Raw genomic sequence first — 8,270 nt, forward strand, 5'->3', positions numbered from 1 at the left:
TCACTTGGCCTGTCCCTGCCTCAGTGTCCTCATGTGCAAATGGGGAATAAAACAGACTCACGCGATCTGATCTGGAGCTACTGAGTCTGAAGAAGTGGGAAACAAGACTGTGTGGCCTCATTTCAGGCAGCAGAAATACCACACGCTTCTTTGCCTGGGACTCCGCTGTCCGGCCACCTTGTCTTTGCACCTACCTTACCTCTGCGCGGAATCCGACGATGCAATTCCGCCCTAAAGGACCCTCCATCCTCAGCCCACCGGCGCCAACTTGCTCCCCGGCTCTCGCGCCTCCCCCTCGCCTCTCTCCCTCTCGGTCCCATTCGGCTCCCTCATCTTCTTCTCTAAACAGAAAGTACTGCCGCTCTTTAATCCGTGCTCAACGTCAAGGGCAGAATCGTCGTGAAAGTGAGCAGACAAGCGGAGGGCGCTGCCACCCGCCCCTGTGCGAATGCCGCGCTTTCCGGGCGCGGACAGGCCGGGCCCGAGGGCGGCCCGGGCGCCGGAGCTGCCAGCAAACTTTCCCGTCTGAATGCCAGATCGAGAGCCTGGGAACCACACTGCCCAGACGTGTGCGCGACGCCGAAACCAGGGAGCCGCCCGCAGCCCTGGGGGCCGGGGGAGGGGAGAGAAGGGGAAAGGGATGGGGTGGGAGGAGGCGGAGGAAGGGGGAGGTGGGAGGTGAGAGGAGGCGGGAGCAGGGAAGGGTGGGGGGAAGTTGGAGACAGGGAGGTAGGAGGAGTGGGGGAGGGGCGGGGTGGGGCAAGGAGGAGGTGGGTGGGGGGAGGGGGGAGAGGGGAGGAGGGGATGGGAGGAGGAGGAGGTGGGGGGATGGGGAGGGACGGGGGGAGGGGAGGAGAGGGGGATGGGCGGGGAGAGGGGGAGGGGCGGTAGGAGGGTGGGGGAGGGGCGGGGCGGAGGAAGGAGGAAGTGCTGGGTAAGAGGAGGGGGAGGGCGCGGAGCCCCGTGGGCGGCCGGAAGACCGGCGGGCGCTGACTGCGACCACCGCTCTCGGGCAGCGGACGCGCTTTGGAAGACAAGGTCAGCACCGATGAGCTTTCCTGAGACACACACCCCCCCACCCCCCAAAAAAGAAAAAAACAAGCGCAGCCCGCCCAGCCCTGGCCTGGGCAGCAGCGGCGGCGGGGGCAGCAGCGCGCCGGCCGGTGGGCGCGGGCCGCGGGGGGCCCTCCCCGTGGCCGCAGCCGCTTAGTCCGGGATCTGGGCTCCGTCAGACTTCCGGGAGAGAGGAGTTTTTTCTTCTCCAAAATCCACCAGACTCCTTTGATGCTCTTTTGTTTTACAGTGGAAAACTACGATAAAAAAAACATAGCCATGAAAACAAGTGAGATTAAAACCTGCCGGCTTCACTTCCTGGAGGCTTTTTGTTGGCTCTTGAAACTAGAAGTCTTTGCGGGTCATCCTTGTAAGTGCCTTTTTAATCCGTTCACAGTGATGCTTGTGCGTCTATACTGCGTTTAACATCCATTATTAGGCGGGTGACGTTGTGACATTGTGTTCAGTTGATTTGATGATGATTTCTGCTTTGGTCGGTTGACGTTGCCTCACTTGATAACACGACATAAATGCATACACGTTGCAAAAAGAAACCCTGTCTTAAAATAGAGATGAAAATATTCCCTAAGGCGCTGCCAATACCAAAAGAGTAAAGTGTTATTTAGACCGTGGAAGTGTTAGAAACAATAATTCATTGTTCATAGGCCTTCTACGTAAGTTAACATTTTGAATAATAGGGATAAAAACCCTATTAGTTGTTCTAAACTTCCTGTTTTCGAACGTGTATCATTACATCTTATGTAGCGAATTGCATTATCAGCTCTGTGAGAGAATTTCTGCTCTGAAACAGCAGTTTTAGTGCTTAAGTATCAATAAGTTCTTCTTAGGAAATCTCCAGATGCAGTCAATTAATATTAAACAGATGCAGGGACTTCCCTGGTGGTCCAGTAAAGACTACCCGCTCCCAATGCAGGGGGCCAGGGTTCGACCCCTGGTCAGGGAACTAAATCCCACATGCTGCAACTAAGACCCGGCACAGCCAAATAAATAAATATTTAAAAATAAAATTAAATTTAAAAAATAAAGCAGATGCAGTAGGGGGTGCTTACTAAAACTGAAGGCTCTTCCCCCGGAGAATTTACTCCATTTTCCTTTAAAATGAGCCAGCGAATCATTAATTTTAAATTGGCCAATGCCAATTGAAGATCACTCCAAAACCAGAATGAGGCATCCCAACAATGGTAAGTAAATAGAAAGGCCCAATTCAGTTTACAAAAATTTGGCCTTCAGGCTGTGTCTCATACACCTGCATAAAGTCAAAGACGATGTGATGCATATTTTGTCACATTAAACCAGCAGCAGTGATAGGGTGTTCCTTCATGTAAACAGGATGCACAGACGCACGTTTCACGGAACTATAAATATACCAGTTGCTCCATGTAGCTCAAGTCCCTGGGAGGGAGCTCCAGACCAGAGGTTGTAGACTGGCGCTGCGTGGGCCCGTCCTTGTTTTCTGGACCTGTTTGTTTGCCCTTTGAAGTGTGTTTTAAACTTCTGAATTCGTTATCTATATTTAAAAATCAGGCGACTTCCCTGGTGGCGCAGTGGTTAAGGATCCGCCTGCCAATGCAGGAGACACGGGTTCGAGCCCTGGTCCGGGAAGATCCCACATGCCGCGGAGCAACTAAGCCCGCGAGCCACAACTAGTGAGCCCTCGCGCCACAACTACTGAAGCCCAGGCACCTAGAGCCTGTGCTCTGCAACCAGAGAAGCTACCACAGTGAGAAGCCCGTGCACCGCAATGAAGAGTAGCCCCTGCTCACCGCAACTACAGAAAGCCCACGCTCAGCAATGAAGACCCAACGCAGCCAAAAATAAATAAATTTTTTAAAATAAATAAAATTAAAAATAAAAATCAGGATATTTCACAGGGAAAGCTGGACTTTTGGCTTCTCTTCTTTGGCTGCGAGTTTTCTGCCCCAGACAAATCACTTCATCTGGTGTTTGGCCTTTTTATAAGGATTATTAAAGTCATAGGTGTTTCAGACATTTTCTGTCTAGACCTAATGCATGTATAATTAAAACCTCAAATCTTGATTTCCAGAAATTCATCTTGACGGATTCAACCAATCAGAAACTGAGTCTGCGTACATTCCCTAAAGACAGGCGCTACGGAATGTCCGGATTCCCTCCATTCTGCGTTTGCCCGAGATGCAGCAAGACATAGGGGTGTGTGTGGTCTCAGGAATTAAACAGACCTGGTTTGGATTCCCACTAGGGACTTGCTGTGCAGTGTTAGGCACGTTATTTACTATCCTTGAGCTTGTTTCCTTAAAAATAGATATACTAAAACTACCCCTTTGAATTATTGAATATTAAACAGTTACATGTGAAAGCATCTTAAACAGTCCCTGGTCCATGGAGGAACCACGCAAAATATTAATTTCTCATGCCCTTGGGATTTCAGTTACTAATGCGGATACTTGAGAGAGAATTCTTACTAGATCTTTTTTCTTGTCTACGAAATCCTACTTTAGTAGAATTCAGACTTTGGTGTGTGTAGGAGACTTAGCCGGATACTTGATTACAGTGCTAGTTTCTGGGTCCCTCTTCTAAGATGTAGGAAGTCTCAAGTAGGGCCCTGGGGTTTGACATTTTAACGTTTAATTCTGGGGCACGAGTCCTCAGCCCTCCCTCTGACAGTCCCCGTTCTGGACTTGGCCCTGGTCATTCAAGGGAGTGAGGTGGAGACAGAGGAAGGCCTGAGCTGAGTCCCAGGCTGGTCCCGGCCAGCTTGCTGACCCCGAGGCTAGATTGGATGCCTCCCTGGGTCCCCATTGCTAGCTCCTGGATCCACAGGCATTTATTGAGCACCTTCTGGAAAGTGCCCTGAGCAGGCACCAGGCAGGCGAGGCAAATGAAGGGGTTCCTGTCCTCGGGGAGCTCAGGGAACTGAATTCCAAGGTCAGGCCTGGCATTTGGATCCCTGTTTCTGCCTTTCTTACCGTCCAGCATTTAATACCGTCCCAAATGGCTGTATTCCCAAAGACACTCCTTGATCTCATCAGCGCCTCTCTCCCCCCATTCCCCTGCCCAGAGCCATGCTTTCCCAGGCCACGCTGCAAGGACACTTAGCATAGCACTGCTTAGGTGCTCATTAGATATTTGTGGGATTTAATTTCCTTGGACAAATGTGTCTTCTGAAACTTAGTTTATGTTCATTCACTCATCAAATATTTATAAGCCAGGAACTATTCCAGAAGCTGGGGGTAACTGCCATGAACAAAATGTAAAATCCCTGCCCACGTGGAACTTCTATTCCAGTTGGGGAAGAAAGGCCATATCAACAACCTACTTTGAATTCTTGTATATTGGGTTGTTATCTGTACCCGGGCCTTTGCTGCAATCTTATTTGCTCTGACTGCTACCTCAGTTACCTGCCAAATGGCCTTCTTTCCCAACCTTTGTCTACACAACCCTTACTCAGCGGTGATTCTATCTGAGGCCAAAGAGCAAACCGGTTATCTTTTTGCATCTTGAATCAGTGTCTGCATATCTCCTCTAGGCTTTAACCAAGATCAGCCATTCATTTCCAAATGCCAGAAGCTTCCACAATAAATGCAACTTGTATATTCTCTTACAGAATATTAGGGAGAAGACTTCATAGGAACCAAGTGACTCTGCGTCCCATTGTTTGGTCCTGTTATAATATTGCTTTTCTTTTTAAGCTGCTTAGCTATTATTCCAAATATAAAAGTAACTCTGACTACTTTGCATTCATATTCTGTAGCTTAATTTGAGTAGACGTCTAATAATTTATCAGTAAGAGATAATCTTACCTTTAGATATGTGATTTTGCGGGGTACATTTTGCTGCATTCTTACTGAGCGCTTTGTACTTTTCTGGGTCTAATACTTGTTATAGAGAAATACAAGTCCAGTTGTGCCATAAAAATGAGAGACGATTTCAGTATTCCAAGTATTCTACAAAGTGAGTTACACCTGAAAATTCAGGAAAAGAAGTATAATTTTAATTTCTTCTCTGAAGTGGTAACTTTTCGTGAAAATGCCCCCAAATGTATTATTTCTATCTCTTTGCATGTGTATATTTTTATATCTGACCTCAAACTATGATCATCTTTGGCTCTCAATTGCATACATCCGATCATTTCCTGAGTCTCTATGACTTCCTGTTGAGAAATATGAACTGGGTCAATGGAAAGTCTTTGGGAAAGAAACTCAGACACCCAGGATTTCCCTTTGTCCTGTGAAATGCAAGATAAACAATTTGATTTGGACGTAATATCATTCTTTAGTCAGGCAACCGACCAATACGCAGGTAGAATTAAAACATGCTGGACCTGCCACGGATGGTCACTGCAGCGAGTGGGCCAGTTGCTGTGCTTCGCACAATGTCCGGCTGCTCCGTCAGGCTTCAGTTGGGAGTCTGTATATATGCACTATGGAAAGTGGCCATTAGGGACGTCCCTGGTGGTCCAGTGGTTAAGACTTGGCCTTCCAATGCAGGGGGTGCGGGTTTGATCCCTGGCTGGGGAGGTAAGAGCCCACATGCCTCGTGCCCAAAAAACCAAAACATAAAAAACAGAAGCCGTATTGTAACAAATTCAATAGACTTTAAAAATGTTCCAAATCAAAAAAAAATATTAAAAGAAAGTGGGGGCTTCCCTGGTGGCGCAGTGGTTGAGAGTCCGCCTGCCGATGCGGGGGACGCGGGTTCGTGCCCCGGTCCGGGAAGATCCCACATGCCGCGGAGCGGCTGGGCCCGTGAGCCATGGCCGCTGCGCCTGCGCGTCCGGAGCCTGTGCTCCGCAACGCGAGAGGCCACAACAGTGAGAGACCCGCGTACCAAAAAAAAAAAAAAAAAAAAAGAAAGAAAGTGGGCCTTAAGGGATTGCAGCTACCCATCAGAGCTGTTGGAGTTTTAAAGCCATGAGATCTGGCCACTCTGATAATCAGAATTCAGACTGTGTGTTAATATCAGGATCTTAACACAGTCGCACCAGAACCGGAAGTTTACTTAGAGAAACTGAAAGGAAAGAAATTCCATGCTCCATGCGTTTCTAGTCCTTTTTACCCCAACTGGGAGTGAGGGTTGAGAGGGAAGGTGGGATAAGGGTGAAAATTTGGAACCTGGGCCTACGCAAGCCACAGTAATAATTGTGAGAAGTCCACTTTTGTTTTAATTGACGGTTCCCCTCGCTGAACTGACATTTAGTGATTGAAATATCTGGAATGCACACCACAACTTCGGTGTCTTTACTTTAGGCTAAAGGTGCAGACAGCAGAAGGTAGGGCACGAGGGGTCAGATGAAATTGGGAAAGGGAACAAGACAAATGCGAATTTCACAGGCAAAGAAGGTAGCTTCTCCAGCTCTAGGCTGTGCTGGGCTGCTCTGAAGCACTGCATCTTTTGTCAAGGCTAGGCCTTCGTTCCCCTGAGTGACACTGTCACGTGCTCCTTACCACCTTTTCAGTAAGATCTTTAACAAGCGCACTGGGACCCCTGCACTTCCGTTTAGTAATTGGTGGTAGGATTTCTCCTGTAGTATAGATACGCATAGATTTGTTCACTCTCCAGCTTTTATGATATTATTTTAGAAATTGAGCTGTCACAGGTTGTGTTTGAACACTTTTTGAATCAGTGCTTTAACTAAGGGATCAGAAAGTTTAAGCTCATGCTTTTTAATAACTGAAGTCAATGTCTATAATTTTTAATATCTAAAATCTATAGATGCTAATATCAGCCTCGCTTCTTTTACTCTCAACTCGTAAAGAAAGTTTTCCTCCTTCTTCTTTTTTAAAAGTTTATTTATTTTATTTGTTTACTTTGGGCTGCGTTGGGTCTTCGTTGCTGCGCGCGGGCTTCCTCTAGTTGTGGCGAGCGGGGGCTACTCTCCGTTGTGGTGTGCGGGCTTCACATTGCGGTGGCTTCTCTTTTTGTGGAGCACAGGCTTTAGGCACGAGGGGTCAGTAGTTGTGGCTTGTGAGCTCTAGAGCGCAGGCTCAGCAGTTGTGGCGCACGGGCTTAGTTGCTCCTGTGGCATGTGGGATCTTCCCAGACCAGGGATCGAATCTGTGCCCCCTGCATTTGCAGGCAGATTCTTAACCACTGCACCACCAGGGACGTCCCTCTCCTTCTTCTTAAGTTCCCTTTTTTACATCCAGTAGGACCAGCTCTTGTGATTATCGTCAGCAGAAAGCGATATACCACAGTGGGCAACGTGAAATTGCCAAGTTGTCAAGAATTCTAGGGATTTTCTTTCTTGTCTAGTCATTGTCACAGCCAATGTCTTCTTGAAAGATGTATCTTTATTTCATTGCCATATTAGGTGGCTAACAGTTTTCTGGTCAATTTGGTAAACTTTAGGCTATCTTAGAATTTAATTAGCTCAATAAAGTGGCCAAAGGAACCTACAGATAACCACATGTACAAATACATATGAAATCAACGATACAGGCTGACTGGGGTAGGTGGGCAAGTCCTCCTGTTACTGTGGGGATGTGTGTGTGAGCTGTTTTTTGTTTTTGTTTTGGAGGGTGAGGGCTACTGGTAGGGGTAAATTTCCAAACTCCCCAAGAGAACATAATCAGAGAACACACAGCAGGCATGGAGAGGAGTCACACAGCTGGATGAAAAAGGAACTAGAAGGAGATTGGATTGTTAAAGGAACTAGAATTGTTTCAGAGAACTGGAAGAACCAAGGTGGTTCCAACCAACTTCTACGATTATTTTATTGAATCGGAGAAAATATGAGCTTCAACCACAGCTGAACCTAAAAAGGGGAAAGTTTTCATTTAGCACCAATCATTGCCATGCATTGATTAATAACATTAGCTGGCGTAAGGGTAGCGTGGAAGAAGCTTGTTCAGTCACCCACTGTACTCCCTTCAGCCTCTACCATTTTGTCTCCAGTATAAGCATCTAGGTAAAGACAGAGAAAAGTGGCTATTTGGAAAGTCAGCTTTCACCCAAACATAAGAAATTATTTTTTAATTTTTTAAGTGTTTCATTTTATTTAAAAAAAATTTTAATTAATTAGTTTATTTTTTGGCTGCGTTGGGTCTTCATTGCTGTGCGTGGGCTTTCTCTAGTTGCGGCGAGCGGGGGCTACTCTTCATTGCAGTGCGCTGGCTTCTCATTGCGGTGGCTTCCCTTGTTGCGGAGCACGGGCTCTAGGCACGCGGGCTTTGGTAGTTGTGGCACGCGGGCTCAGTAGTTGTGGCCCGTGGGCTCTA

General features: G+C 47.4%; 1 long non-coding RNA gene across 1 annotated transcript; it reads left to right on the forward strand.

Moving 5' to 3' along the window:
* Positions 1-893: 893 nt before the first annotated feature.
* On the forward strand, positions 894-3,412 carry LOC131743281 (uncharacterized). Its single transcript, XR_009331752.2, has 3 exons — positions 894-1,038; positions 1,304-1,423; positions 3,119-3,412. It is a non-coding gene; the product is annotated as an uncharacterized lncRNA (long non-coding RNA).
* Positions 3,413-8,270: the final 4,858 nt, after the last annotated feature.

This window comes from Kogia breviceps, chromosome 16, assembly GCF_026419965.1.
Source record: "Kogia breviceps isolate mKogBre1 chromosome 16, mKogBre1 haplotype 1, whole genome shotgun sequence".
Taxonomy (NCBI): Eukaryota; Metazoa; Chordata; class Mammalia; order Artiodactyla; family Physeteridae; genus Kogia; species Kogia breviceps.